Source organism: Bos mutus, chromosome 25 (assembly GCF_027580195.1).
Source record: "Bos mutus isolate GX-2022 chromosome 25, NWIPB_WYAK_1.1, whole genome shotgun sequence".
In the NCBI taxonomy this organism is placed as follows: Eukaryota; Metazoa; Chordata; class Mammalia; order Artiodactyla; family Bovidae; genus Bos; species Bos mutus.
This window is the reverse complement of record NC_091641.1, coordinates 21,639,592-21,655,067: the sequence shown is the minus strand read 5'-3', so window position 1 is coordinate 21,655,067 and position 15,476 is coordinate 21,639,592.

The following is a 15,476-nucleotide window of genomic DNA, read 5'->3' as shown; positions in this document are numbered from 1 at the left end:
TATTTATGATCATTCTCCTTCCTGTAGATGAGTACTGACTACAGTAGCTTAACTCTGAAGGGGGAGGGTTGGGTAAGATGTGGCCAAGGGGCTTGTCTGGTAACTGGTGTGGAGGTTCCCTTGTTCCTCCCAGGCAGGGGGAGGATCCACTGGCAACCTGGGCTTCAGCCATGCAACTGCAGCCCAGAAATAGAGTCTTCGTATACTGCGAGTCCCACTTGATCCCCATTTTCTGGGGCCCCAAGCTGTACAAACTTGGCCCAGCCTTCTCTCTCCCACCCCTTCCCTCTGGAGATACATTGGCCCCCTTTGAGTTCCTCCAAGCACCTAGGTGCTTTATCCCAAGGCCTTTGCATGGAGAGGTTCTCATTCTTAGAAAGCCCTTGCATTAATGCAACCTTCCTTGAGTTATTGGAGTTCTTTCTTTCTTTTTTAAACATTTATTTTATCAATCTATTTATTCATTTATTTTTGGCTGTGCTGGGTCTCCACTGCTGTGCGTGGGCTTTCTCTAGTTGCAAAGACTGGGGGCTATTCTCTAGCTGTGGTGTGGGGGCTTCCCACTGTGGTGGCTTCTCTAGTTATGGAGCATGGGCTCTAGGTGCACGGGCATCAGAGTCATGGCACGTGTGCTCAGTGGGTGTGGTGCGTGAACTTTGTTGCCCCGTGGCACATGGGATCTTCCTGGGCCAGGAATCAAACCTGTGTCCCCTGCATTGGCCAGTGGATTTCTAACCACTAGACCATGCGGGAAGCCCCATGCAGTTATTTCTTTAAACAACTGTCTCACAAATCACATGATCTATTTTGAATTCTAGACAACTAAAAACAAAAGATTCCTCCCCGCCCCCCACCGCCCCCCACCGCCCCCCAGCAACAATAGACCTGCGTGCAATGAACATCAATCTCTTGGGCTTACGTTCAGTAAAAAGTAAGAATAATAATACACACACAAAAAAAACCAACAACGTAGCTATAGATTCATGTTAGCTCTTCCTACGATTTTAATAACCACTGTCCAAACACCAGAAGTGAAAGTATAAACCCTTCCCAGTGCAAAGAGACTGGCCTCTTTTGTTTCAAATCCAATTTCTCCCTGGTGGGATTTTTCTTCTCCAAGTCAAATGCTAACTGTCTTTTTCTCCTTTAGATATTTCTGACTTGGAAAAGTGGTGGGCAGAACATCTGCTGGCAGCCAGAACATACAGAACCACTTCTTCATTCTTTCAATCATTTATTTGTTCATTTATAAAAAGGAACAAATTTGAGTCAGTTGTAGTGAGGTGGATGAACACAGAGTGAAGTAAGTCAGAAAGAAAAGAACAAATATCATATATTAACTCATATATATGGAATCTAGAAAAATGGTCGGGGGGCCAGCTGGAAAAATGGTACTGATGAACCTATATGCAGGGTAGGAATAGAGAGGCAATGTAGCGAACAGACTCTGGACACAGCTGGGGCAGAAGAGGGTGGGATGAACTGAGAGAGTAGCATTGATATACATATATACACACTACCATGTGTAAAATAGCTATCTACCACGAAGCAGCTGTAAAGGACAGGGAATTAAGCTCAGTGCTCTGTGATGACCTAGAGGGGTGGGCTGGAGGCTCAAGAGGGAGGGGACATATGTATACTTATGGCTGATTCACACTGTTGTACAGCAGAAACCAACACAACATTGTAAAACAATTACCCTCAAGTAACAACAACACAAACCATTGTGGGGTGCCCACCGTGTTCCATGGGCTGAGTTTACAGAGATGACTGAGCCCAGAGCTCGATAGGCCTGTAATCACATATGACTGTTTCGTCCAGCTTTCTCTCTCCTACCCCTTCCCTCTGGAGATACAGCGGCTTCCTTTGAGTTGTTCCAAGCACCTAGAGACTTTTTCCAAAGGCCTTTGCATGGAGAAGTTCTCAGTCTTAGAAAACCCTTTCCTTTCTCTTGCCCCATCCAGGCTCTTTCTCAGTCAAGCTTTCCTGGGTTTCTAGTACTTCACACGCTTGGCACCCTGTACCTCTCCTTCCCAGCACATAGCTCAATTGTAATTAAATAATGTAGATAACTATGGCTCACTGTCTATTCCCTCTCCTAATATCTAGTTCCATGTGAGTGGAGGCCATTCTGTCTTTTTTGACACTGTGCTTAGCACAGAGCACATTATTGGTGCTCAATAAATACTTGGCAGGCAAGGAATGAGATCATGTTCCCTCACCCTGGGGATATTCACAATTCTGTAGTTTTGCTAATCACCAGCTGAGTGACCGTGGATGTATCATCTGCCTCTCTGTGCCTCAGTTTTTTCCTTCTGTGAAATGGGGAAAATAATAGTAGAGTTGTTGTGTGAATTTAATGAAATAATGTATGTAAAGCTCTTAGAAAATGCCTCATGCATAGTAAGCGCAATGCTCAATAATCTTAGCAATGGTGATGAGGAGGAGGATAATAATGACTGTGATGGAAAATACATAGTGTTCTGTGAAAACTTTGAGGAAGAAACGGCTGAGTGGATGTTGGACTAGATCTAGAGGGATTCTTTAACAAAAAAGTGATGTTGGAGTGGCGACCTAGAACTGAGTAGTCAGGGGGAGGCTGCTTTGAGGAGGGGACCTTCAGGCTGAGACCCAAATGGCAAGGAAGAAGGAGCCGTGGGAGGATCTTGGAGAAAAACCTCCCAAGCAGACAGAACAGGAGGTGCCGTGGCCTCAGGAGGAATCCCATTTTGTTGTTCCAGGAACAGCAAAGAGGCCAGTGTGGCCAGAGCAGAGTGAGCAATAAGGGAGGTGGTAGGAGAGGAGGTCAGATCATACAGGGTCTTTTAAGTGATGGCAAGGGTTTGGATCTTATTTGTAGGTGTTGGAAGGTTTTGAGACGGGGCTGATCTTGTTTTGAAAGGGTCACTCTATGGAAAACTATGGAGGTTCTTCAAAAATTTAAACATAGAACCATCTCTGTTGTTATTTAGTCACCAACTTGTATCTAACTCTTTGTGACCTCGTGGACTGCAGCACTCCAGGCTTCCATGTCCCTCAGCATTTCCAAGAGTTTGCCCAAGTTCATGTCCATTGAATTAATGATGACATCCAACCATCTCATCCTCTGTCACCCTCTTCTCCTTCTGCCTTCAATCTTTCCTAGCATCAGAGTCTTTTCCAATGAGTCAGCAGTTCACATCAGGTGGCCAAAGTATTGGAGCTTCTGCTTCAGCATCGGTTCTTCCAAAGAGTAATCAGGATTGATTTCCTTTAAGATTGACTGATTTGATCTCCTTCCTTTCCAAGGGACTCTCAAGAGTCTTCTGCAGCACCACAGTTTGAAAGCATCAATTCCTCAGTGCTCAGCCTTCTTTATGGTTCTAACGCTCACATCCATGCATGACTAATGGAAAGACCATGGCCTTGACTATATGGACTTTGTAAGCAAAGTCATGTCTTTGCTGTCTAACACAGTTTAGGTTTTATAGCTTTTCTGCCTGGAAGCAATTATCTTCTGATTTCATGGCTGCAGTCATCATCCACAGTAATTTTAGAGCCCAAGAAGAGGAAATCTGTCACTGCTTCCACCTTTTCCCCTTCTATTTGCCATGAAATGATGGGACCAGATACCATAATCTTAGTCTTATTTTTAATATTGAGTTTTAAGCCAAATTTTTCACTCTCCTCCTTCACCCTCATCAAGAGGCTCTTTAATTCCTCTTTGCTTTCTACCATTAGAGTGGTATCATCCACATATCTGAGGTTGTTGATATTTCTCCCAGAAATCTTGATTCCAGCTTGTAACTCAACCAGTCTGGCATTTTGCTTGATGTGCTCTGTGTATAAGTTAAATAAATGAGGTGATAATAAACAGCCTTGTTGTAATCCTTTTTCAATCCTGAACCAGTCAGTTGTTTCATACAGAGTTCTAATTGTTGCTTCTTGACCTGTGTACAGGTTTCTCAAGAGACAGGTAAGATGGTCTGGTATTCCCATCTCTTTAAGAGTTTTCCACAGTTTGTTATGATCCACACAGTCAAAGATTTTCGTGTAGTCAATTAAACAGAGGTAGATGTTTTTCTGTAATTCCCTTGCTTTCTCTATGATACAGGGGATGTTGGCAATTTGATCTCTGATTCCTCTTCCTTTTCTAAACCCAGCTTAAAGATCTGGAAGTTCTTGGTTCATGTAATGCTGAAGCCTAGCTTGGAGGATTTTGAACGTAACTTTATAACATGGGAGTTGAGTGCAATTGTCTGGTGGTTTGAACATTCTTTAGTACTGCTGTTCTTGGGAATTGGTATGAGGATTGACCTTTTCTAGTCCTGTGGCCACCATTGGGTTTTCCAAATTTGCTGATGTATTGAGTGCAGCTCTTTAATAGCATCATTATTTAGAATCTTAAGTTGTTCTTCTGGAATTCCATCACATCCACTAGCTTTATTGGCAGCAGTGCTTCCTAAGACCCACTTGACTTCACACTCCAGGATGTCTGGCTCTAGGTGAGCAATCATGGTTATCTGAGTCACCTGCTAAGAGAGTAGATTGTACAAATTCTCATCACAAGAAAACAAATTTGTTATTATATGTGGTGATGGATGGGAACTAGACTTATTGTGGTGGTCATTTCTCAGCATGTACATATTTCAAATTACTCTGTTGAACACCTTAAATTAATACAATGCTATATAGCAGTTACATCTCAATAAAAAAATCAATAAATCAATAAATAAGAGAGTCACTTTAACCACTATATGAAGAATGAGCTGTAGGTACAAAGTTGGACATGTGAACAGAACATGCCAGGAAAAGAGGGCATTTCAGGGGGAGAAAGTGGCAGCCAAGGACACTGATTTGGGAATGAATGTAGTTTGTTTTGGGGAACAGAAAAAATTCAGAGTGACAGGTTCCTAGTGTGCTTGGAGGAAGATGTGTGTGCAAATGGGACTGGGGCCCGGATTTTGAAGGTCTGAAGGACATTCCAGGGTATTCAGATTTTATCATGGAGCAAGTTTCTGGAAAGATGCTTAAGCAGGGAAAAGATAGAAAGTTACAGTAAGATCCAATCAGTAAAACATGAACCTTTCTAGGTATCTCAAACAGAAGTAATTTAATACAGGGAAGTGCTGAGAAATGAACCAAGGGATGATAAACCAGCTCACAGTTTATCAACACCAGAAGCCAGTACCACTCTCTGGGCTGGGGAACATGGCAAAGAGGAGGTACCAGAATCCAGAAGCTGGAGTTGTTCAATAGGAAGTAGATCCACAGCAGGGGCTGTCTCGCCAAGTTCAAGCCACGGGAGAGATGCAGAAGCTGCCAAAGCCAACTGCATGAGACAGAGGCTGGGAGAAAAGTGCCCTGACTTCTTGTTTTTCCACCCTAGATCTCCCATCAATGCTTCCCGTTGGCTAAACCTGATCAGAAGTCAGATAGCAGGAAGGCTGAGAAACAGCTTGTAGAAGTGCAAGAATGGATCTGTGGGCTAATAGGACATGATTGGCCACACGACCAATTCTGTTTCCTAGAGAGACTGCAGTAGCATCTGTGTTAAGGAAGGCAGGCACCAGCATCTGTGTTAAGCTAGGGAGGCCAGATAGGAAATGACCACAGGATCCTAAAGAGTCCGTGATGAGAATCTGAACTCAGGCAAAGGTAGTAGAGGTGGAGAGAAGGGGTGGGTTCAAAGGACATGCCAAGATCTGGGTGACCACTGGAATGCAGAGAGTGAGGAGGAAGAGAGGATATTGGAGATTTTGAGTTTGGGAAACTGTGCCAAATCTGGTCAGGGAGGGGAAGGAGTGTGAGTGAGGAGCTCCATTTCTTTCTTTAAAAAAAAAAAATTTTTTTTTTTTTGATGTGCACCATTTTAAAAGTCTTTCTTGAATTTGTTACAGTATTGCTTCTGTTTTATTTATTTATTTGATGCAAGGCATGTGAGACCTTAGCTCCCACACCAGGGATCGAACCCACACCCCCTGCATTGAAAGTGAAGTCTTAACCACTGGCCTGCCAGGGAAGTACCCAAGGAGTTCCAATGCAATGTCCTGAGTTTGAGGTACCCCCAGGTCACCCACATGGAGACCGTGTATGCCCCCTCAATCCTTGGTTTCATTCTCTGTTTATGAATGATGAGTAATAATAGATAATGTTTATTGGTCCTTACTGTGTGCCAGGTGCAGCTCTAAGTATTTTATGTGTGATAATTAATTTATAGTTATGATGCCCTCATGTGGAAGATATTGTTACTCCTATTTTACTGATAAGGAAACTGAGGGACAGAAAGAGAGTGCCTGACTAAATTCACTGAGTTTGTAGGGGTTCTGATGTAACTCCAGCCTGCCTCAACCTCCTGTTCAGAGAATCAATTGAGGTAATATACAATTCAGGCTCTGACATAAAATAATTATATTTTGTTTTAATATTATTGTCAAAGATATATTTGCTTTTGTGAACAATGTTGACTCACACAGTGTTCAAGGTAATGTCAACGTATCACTGAGGGAGGAAAGAGTTATGAGAGCTGAAATCACACAGTATTTGAAGGCTGATAGACTTTGAATTCAAAATATGATCTCCTACCTTGGCATCTTGGTGACAAATGAACTTACACTCTCTGAGCCTCAGTGTATTTATTTGTAATATGGGCACAATGATGCCTCACTTGGGTCTTGAGAGGATTAAGCAAGGTGAAGTATGTGGTACCTAGCACATAGTAGGTGGTTCATTGCTACTGGGTCTCCTTACCTGGGGAATCTCTTGGACCAGTAGAATAAGAGGAACATGGACTCTAATTGTGATTCACTAGGATCTATCTTTTTGTGAGTCCTTTCTACTCACAACTTTGGTTTCTTACCACCAAGGGAGCTGGAATAGACCTCCAAGGCTCCAGCCCCGAAAACCTGGCAACCCACGATCTCACATCTCCAACTTACTTTATAGTTGATTTGCAATATTATATTAGTTTCAGGTGTATAGCATAGCGATTCAGTATTTTTTATAGATTGTTTGTGTGTATGTGCTCAGGCATTTCAGTTGTGTCTGACTCTCTGTTACCCCATGAACTGTAGCCCACTAAGCTCCTCTGTCCATGGGATTCTCCAGGTAAGAATAGTAGAGTGGGTTGCCATGCTCTCCTCCAGGGGACCTTCCCTACCCAGGGATAGAACCTGCGTCTTCTGCATCTCCTGCAATGCAGGTAGAATCTTTACCACTGAGCCACCAGGGAAGCCCCTTTTACAGATTATACTCCATTGAAAATTATTACAGGATAATGGCTATAATTCCCTGTTCTGTACAATATATCCTTGTTGCTTATCTGATTTATACATAGTTGCTTGTATCTCTTAATCTCTTACTCCTAATTTTCCCCTGACCTCTTCTCTCTTCCCTTTGATAACCACTAGTAAGGCAATGGTACCCCACTCCAGTACTCTTGCCTGGAAAATCCCATGGACAGAGGAGCCTGGTAGGCTGCAGTCCATGGGGTCTCAAGAGTCGGACACGACTGAGCGACTTCACTTTCACTTTTCACTTTCCTGCTTGGAGAAGGAAATGGCAACCCACTCCAGTGTTCTTGTCCGGAGAATCCCAGGGGCGGGGGAGCCTGGTGGGCTGCTGTCTATGAGGTCGCACAGAGTTGGACACGACTGAAGCGACTTGGCAGCAGCAGCAGCAGTTTCTTTTCTTTATCTTTGAATCTGTTTTGCAGAAACATTTACTTGCACTATTTTTTGGATTCCACACGTAAGTGACGCCATACAGTATTTGTCCTTGTCTGGCCGATACCACTAAGCATAATATCTCACGGTCCATCCATGTTGTTGCGAATGGCAGAACTTCATTTTCTTATGGCTAAGTGAAACTCATGGGCTTATGAATATATCCCAAATCTTCTTCATCCATCCCTCTGTTGATCAGCATTTGAGTTGCTTCCATATCTTGGTTACTGTAAATAGTGCTGCTATGAGCGTTGGTCACACCCCCAACTTTTCATGCTGTCAAATGGAGACATAACATCAATCTCCAAAGCAGGCTGAGTACTGGGGGCCAGGCTGAGAACATGTTGTCCTTGGGGACAGCCGTTTGTCCTTAGAGGACAGGGATTTGACATCTGGAGGACATTCTTGGTTTTTTTTCGTCAAACCAAACAAAGAAGGCTTTGGAGGCAGGATCAGCACTGGGGTAATGTCTTTAAGAGTTTGAAGCATCTTACAGATGGGCCTTCTATTCATAAAATGTCATCTTATTACTCTAAATTTAAGCATGGGTAAATGAGTCAGATTGTTCTTATCTTCATTTATTTGTTTGCCAATAAACTTTCTGAGTGCCTATTATGTGCCAGGCATGGTGAAAGCTGCTGGTGATATAGCAGTGAACAGAAGTCCTCTTGGGGCTTACATTCTAGCTGGGATAAACAGATAAACAAGTAGGCCAATAAACAAGTAAACACATAAGGGAATTTAATGGAAAATAGGATAGAGAGGGGGCTAGTGTGCTCAAGTGAGTGGTCAGGGAGGCCTCTCTGAGAACACAGCATCTGAGATGAAATCTGCAGGGTAAGGAGAAAGAAAGTGAAAGTGAAGTCGCTCAGTTGTGTCCAACTCTTTGCGACCCCATGGACTGTAGTCTACCACGTTCCTCCATCCATGGGATTTTACCATGCAGGGTAAGGAAAGGCAGGTGCAAAAGTAGGAGAAGAGAGTTCCAGGCAGAGGGAATTGCAGGTGCAAAGGCCTTAAGGTGAGGAGAGCTGGAGCCAATCAGATGAGAGAGTGAGGAGCAGCCAGAGCCCACTGACAGCTCTTCCTCCCGGTGCGCGGATGCGGTTGGACCACTCTCTCAGTGTGGGAGGGACAGTCTGGGTTGAGACTTAATTTACATTTCAAGAGGGCTAGAAACCTTTGAAAGCAATTTTCTCGGCTGACTTCGGAGAATTAATTAGTTAATATCTGCATGACACTCAAAAATCTTGGAGGAACAGGAATATATTATTGTTATTTCCCCATTGAGGCTTTCTAAATGGAGGTCTGAGTACTTGGGATTTTTGCCCAGAGGAGGCTGAATGAGAAACGGCCCGCGGTCCCCTGCAAAAGAAACATTTCTTTCTCCTGCCCTGCTGGGAAATCTGACTTCCATTTTTATAAGGCCAGAGAGGGACTTGGAAACAGGGCCAGTTCTGACTCTGTAATTAATTTCAAAGAAAGTCTTTTACCTTCACTGCCTATAAAAAGATTAAAAAATAACTTTTGTTTAGGCAATACCTTTCTCTAGAGAACTCACTCAACTCCACAGTGAAGAGTTTGATCTTCTTGCCTTGCTGTGAAGTAGGCAAGAAACCCACTCCGGTTCATTTTTATTTTTTCAAACATGCAAGAAATTATACCAAAGGTTTCCTGGCAACCTTGGGGAATCCAGTTGTCAGAAGCTGCACCCTTCACTCTATCCCAGATCCTTAACCTTGACTCCACTTTCTGTCTTTTGATAATTTGGATGTTTGCTGAGGATTTTCATCCAGGTAATTTCTCTTTCTCTCTCTGTTTTTTCCTAATATCAGCTAGACACTCTACACGCATCATGTCATTTACTTGAAAATGTACAAAGGTGCCTGTTTTTTCATGAATGTCATAGATGAGGAAACTGAGGCTTGAAGAAGCCAACTCTTCCTGAGATCACGTTGCTTATAAGAGGAAGGGCTGGGATCTGGACCCAGGCAATTTGACACCACATGGACATGGTGAAATATTACCATCTACCGCCTCCTTTGGAAGAAAAGCTACGACAACCCTAGACAGTGCATTAAAAAGCAGAGACATTACTTTGCCAACAAAGGTCCATTCAATCAAGGCTATGGTTTTTCCAGTAGTCATGTATGGATGTGAGAGTTGGACCATGAAGAAAGCTTAGCGCTGAAGAATTGATGTTTTTGAACTGTGGTGTTGGAGAAGACCCTTGAGTCCTTTGGACTGCAAGGAGACCCAACCAGTCAGTCCTAAAGGAAATCAGTCCTGAATATTCATTGGAAGGACTGATGCTAAAGCTGAAGCTCTGATACTTTGGCCACCTGATGCAAAGAACTGACTCACTGGTAAAGACCCTGAGGCTGGGCAAGATTGAAGGCAGGAGGAGAAGGGGACGACAGAGGATGAGATGGATGGTATCACCAACTTGATGGACATGTGTTTGAGCAAGCTCCGGGAGTTGATGATGGACAGGGAAGCCTAGTGTGCTGCAGTCCATTGGGTTGCAAAGAGTCAGACAAGACTGAGTAACTGAACCTTTGAACCTTTGAATTAAAACCCTAAGAATGACTGGGATGTCTTTGAAGATTCTTTGTGCAGTATCACATTAAGGGTATCGAAGGTATACTTTTTAGTTTTTGGGAGGCAATACTGTGTTTTTCTTTTTTTGTGTGTGAAGAGATGGGGGTGGGAGGTGGGTGGGTGCAAAGTGGAGAGAAATGCCTTTTATGGATTGTCTGCTAAACCTTGTGAAGCTGTAGCTGAGTCTCGGTGCCAGACAACTGCGCCTGCTGACTTAATGGCTCTGAAGGATGACAAGGCTTAAAAAATCGACTGTCACCGCAGAACTTGGAACAGATTGAAATAGAGCGCTTGAGTCATCTGTTAAAGATGCCACCCTGGGCCCCTGTCATGCAATGCCCGGTTAGAGCCAAGAACACATTAAAAACTAACTACTTTGATTGTGATGCCTAAGGGTCCTTGTCCCTTGCGAGGGGACTGCAGGACGGACATTGCTGCTTGGCAGACACCCTGATTTTGGTGGCCGCTGGTCAGAGACGAGTGCAGCTAGGTTACAGATAAGGCCTCCAGTTCAGCAACTAGTAAACAGTGAGGTTCCCAGAAGACCTCAGAGCAAGAAGGTGAGTCCTGTCTTGCCTGCAGAGGCCCTGTCGACTCTGCTTCAGTGACCCTACATGTCACGGCATGCCATGCAGTCAAGTGCCACCCATGAGCATTCCCTGTGTGTGTACAATGCACCCACAGCCCCACTCATCCTCAGTGTCCTGCCAGACAATCTCCAACCCAGGAGATTCTTGTTTGGAACTCATCTCTAAATATTATGGAAATGATTAAGAGCATTGGGTTTAGTACTGGAGAAACCCTAAATAGAAAGTCTTCATCATTCCAAATGTGTGTAAAACAAGCCCACATACTCTGAGCAATGCCTGTGGCCAATTAGGATGTCAGAGGAAGCCGGTAGCACTTAGACACTGTAGTTGGGTGCTGTAAGTGCTATTGTGTCATGGGTACGACGTGTATCTTGTTTCTCAAGGTGGAGGAGGGCCTTTTGAAAAGTCAGGTGGGTTTACAGGTCGGATGGCAGGGAGGGTGAAAGCCGAATATACTGATATTGACGATGGAGCAGGACAACTGGCTTGTTATCCTGGCTTCACTGCATACCACTGTGCAACCTCGGACAAGTTACTTGATCCCTCTGTGCCTTAGTTTTACCAGCTTGAAAATGGAGATTAATAATAGCATCTAATTTTGAGGTTTCATGAAGATTAGGCCATTAGAAGTGCAATTCTCTGGCACTGTGTTCTTGCTCAAAGAATTTTAGCTAAAAAAGAAAACCGATGAAAAAGTATCCAGATTCTCATTTTTTGCCCTGAAAGAGAAGTGGAAAGAGGGGAGGTTCTGGGTGGGGCTTGAGTGGGAAGTCCCATGAAGTCCTACAGCCTGGGTCATGGTGACTGTCTTGCAGGAAGTATCATGACTGCCCCATGGGTAGTATTGATCAGAAGGAAAATCTATAATATTGGAAGAGGGAAATCTATTAGGGCAAATAATACATACATAAAAAGCATTTAGTTTTACAGGTGTGATGTAATAAATCCCCAGCTCCTGGGGTAGCTCAGATGCTAAAGAGTCTGCCGGCAATGCAGGAGATCCAGGTTCAATCCCTGGGTCGAGAAGCTCCCCTGGAGAAGGGAATGGCAACCAGTCCATGGACAGAGGAGCCTGGAGGACTGCAGTCCATGAGGTCACAAGAATTGGACGTGACTGAGTGACTAACACAATTTCCTAGCACAGAACTCCTAAAAACCCTTGGAATTTCCTGACTGCTAAGAGTGTCTTTTGTTATTCATAAGGGTCCCCTTTAGATGACCCCTGAGTTTTCCTAATGGGGTGATGTAGAGTGGAGCTGGTCACCAACAAAACCAAGTGATCTGGAAGCTAACACTTTGAGCTGCATCCACTGACCTCGGGGAAGAGGAGTGTGTGTGTCTGTTGGGGAGGGGCTGGAACGAGACTCAACTGGCTTTCTCTGCATGCTGCAAGGGTGGTGCACCCAATTTCCATGGGGACAGAAAGTGCTGTGCTCAAACCCTTTTGGACCTCATCTTATGTACCTCTTCATCTAGTTTCTCATTGGAATCCTTTACAATATCTTTATATTAATAATAAACTGGAAATAGTAAGTGAAGTGTTTCCCTGGGTTCTATGAACCATGATAGCAATTTATTGAACCCAAGGAGGGAAGCTTGGGAACCCCTGGTTTGTAGCCAGCGTGAACAAAAATATAGGCAACCTGGGGACCCCACTACTTGTGACTGGAATCTGAAGTGGTGGCAGCCTTGGGTGACTTAGACCTTGCCCTGTGGGGTCTGCACTAATCTGGGTGGTTAGTGTCAGAACTGAATTCCAGTGAGGGAAGTTCATTGTCCCCCGGGATTTCATTGAGAAGTATCTCACCCAACTCAAATCTGTGAACATTGCACCTGTGTAGCAAAAGAGCGGAGAAGGCATTGGCACCCCACTCCAGTACTCTTGCCTGGAAAATCCCATGGACGGAGGAGCCTGGTAGGCTGCAGTCCATGGGGTTGCTAAGAGTCGGACACGACTGAGCAACTTCACTTTCACTTTTCACTTTCATGCATTGGAGAAGGAAATGGCAACCTAGTCCAGTGTTCTTGCCTGGAGAATCCCAGGGATGGGGGAGCCTGGTGGGCTGCCGTCTATGGGGACACACAGAGTCAGACACGACTGAAGCGACTTAGCAGCAGCAGCAGCAAAAGAATCAACAAGAATACTTAGCCTACCGGCTAGGGAGTGGTTTCTGGAAACTCTAACCTGGTGGAGTCATTTGCAGACTAAAGGATAAAGCAGGCAGTAGCATTCAATAGAACATCTTGGAGGGTATCCTTACTGGTGTCAGATTTTGAACCCCAAAGTCTAGTAACTGGGGAGAAATAAATAGAAAACACTATACACATACACACATATAAATATGTGATTAGATATTTTGATCAATGCATCTGTAAACCAAGTATGTCTAGTATTTTGTTGAAACTTTCTGGGACCCTTTGGGAGGGAGGTAACACTTTCTACCACCACCAGACCTTTAAGCAAGTGCATAGACAAGAAACAAAAATTGTTGCAAATATCTATAAAGCCTAAAAGTTTAAGCTTTAATGAAGTCTTATACATGACACCCACCTTAAGCAGCAAGTTGAGGATGATGAAAACTTGGCCTATGCAACAAACAGACTCTAGACTGAACCTCAGTTATAACAACAACAGGTAATATTGAGAGCCAGGCACCATATACGCCTTTAACATATGAGCCCTATGAGCCTCATAACAACCCGATGACATAGGTATAATGTTTTCCCCATTGTATTAGTGAGGAAACCGAAGCACCAGAGCTGATAGGTGGTCGAGTCAGACTGAATAAGCCTGAAAACTGAGGATGGATGCCATTGCAGCCCTTACTACTTCCTTTATAGAAACTAGAACCAGAACTGCAGGTGTATATCATTCATGCTTTGTTGATTCAAGTTATTCCTCCATTTGGAGTGAAGTGTATATAGTTCCCATTCCTTGGTGGGGGCTATATAATTCTAAATAAACCTTTTTGTGGTCTTCAGAGAGTCTTGAGCTGAAAAAATCCGTCTAGGTGCAGTAATTGGAGAAAACCTTGGCAGGGTGGATTCTGTCCTGCTACTGCAGTGAAAATTCTGTTGCCCAGGCTGTATATATAAATAGCCTACTTCATAGGCCCACTGAGGTGTCTCAGACCCATGAGATGAGCATGCCCAAAGCCAGCTTGATACTTATTCTGAGTCTCCTTCTTCAGTTTGTGGTACCAGCATCCTTCCGGTCGCCCAGACCATGAACCTAGGGTCCTCCATTTCCTCCCTTTTAGTCCCTGCCCTCAAGTCTAACTGGCCATCAAAAGCATCAGGTGTCATTTCTTAAAGAGTCCCCAGACCTGGCGCTGGCTGTGTCCCTGCTGCTACCACCCTAGTGAGGCGCTCAGATGATTCTGTGATTACCGTAGCAGCCACTTTCCAACTAGTGATCTGGCTTGGTTTTTGTCATCTGGCTTTTGTTTCCTTTCTTTTAAAAAAAATTTATGTATTTATGACTGCTGGGTTTTTATTGCTGTGCAGGCTTTTCTGTATTTGCAGAGATCAGGGGCCACTCTTGTGCACGGGCTTCTCATTGCGGTGGCTTCTCTTGTTGCAGAGCACGGGCTCTAGGTGGGTGGATTTCCGTGGCTGTGGCACATGGGCTTGGTAGTTGTGACTCCTGGGCTCTGGAGCACAGGCTCAGTAGTTGTGGCGCATGGGCTTAGTTGCTCTGTGGCGTGTGGGATCTTCCCAGAATAGGGATCAAATGCACGTTTCCTGCATTGGCAGGCAGATTCTTTACCACTGAGCCGCCAAGGAAGCTCCTGTTTCCTTTCATTTTAATTGTACTTTTCCCCTTTACAAATAGTCTCATCTTTTGTGAAAACCTGAAAGGCAGGCACCTTGATTTAAATTCTACTAGTAGCAACCTTAGAGATTTTAAAGAAAATTCTTTTTTTTTTAAATTGCAGTATAGTCAATTTACAATGTTGTGTTAGTTTCTGGTGTACAGCCTAGTGATTCATATATGTGTGTGTGTGTGTGTATACATATAGCACACATATATACTCTAAAAGAAATTCTTAAATCTATATTTGTTAATAAATGATCAAAATCCATTACAGAAATGCAATTCTGGGGGGGCTCCTTTTTGTGGAAGATGAGAAATTTTGAGGATTTTTTCCTTGTGAATTTAGCCCTGTTACTGTTGTAATTATAATAAAACCTATTGGAGTATGATCAACCTGGTAGCCATACTACAACAATGCTTTAGAGTTATTATTTCTATTCTATTTAACTGGCTTCAACAGAAAAGCACACGTTTGCTAGCCACATTTCCTTATTTTTGAGTATTTACCTCTGACTGCTAATTAATTTTTTGGCATGAGTCTTCAAATGGTTTATTCAAGATGGGTCTTTGCATGTTCAAGAAAATCTTTTTGGTAATTTCCTCCAGATGACAACTTGGTTGGATGTAGGCTATTAGTGCTTTGTAAATGATGTTCCATTGTTTGCTTCCATTTAGTATTGTAAAGTGCAGGTCTGAAGCCAACATATTTCCTTCAGATACTTATAGGAATTAAAAAAAAGTTTGCCCCAGTATTTCTACCTGTGG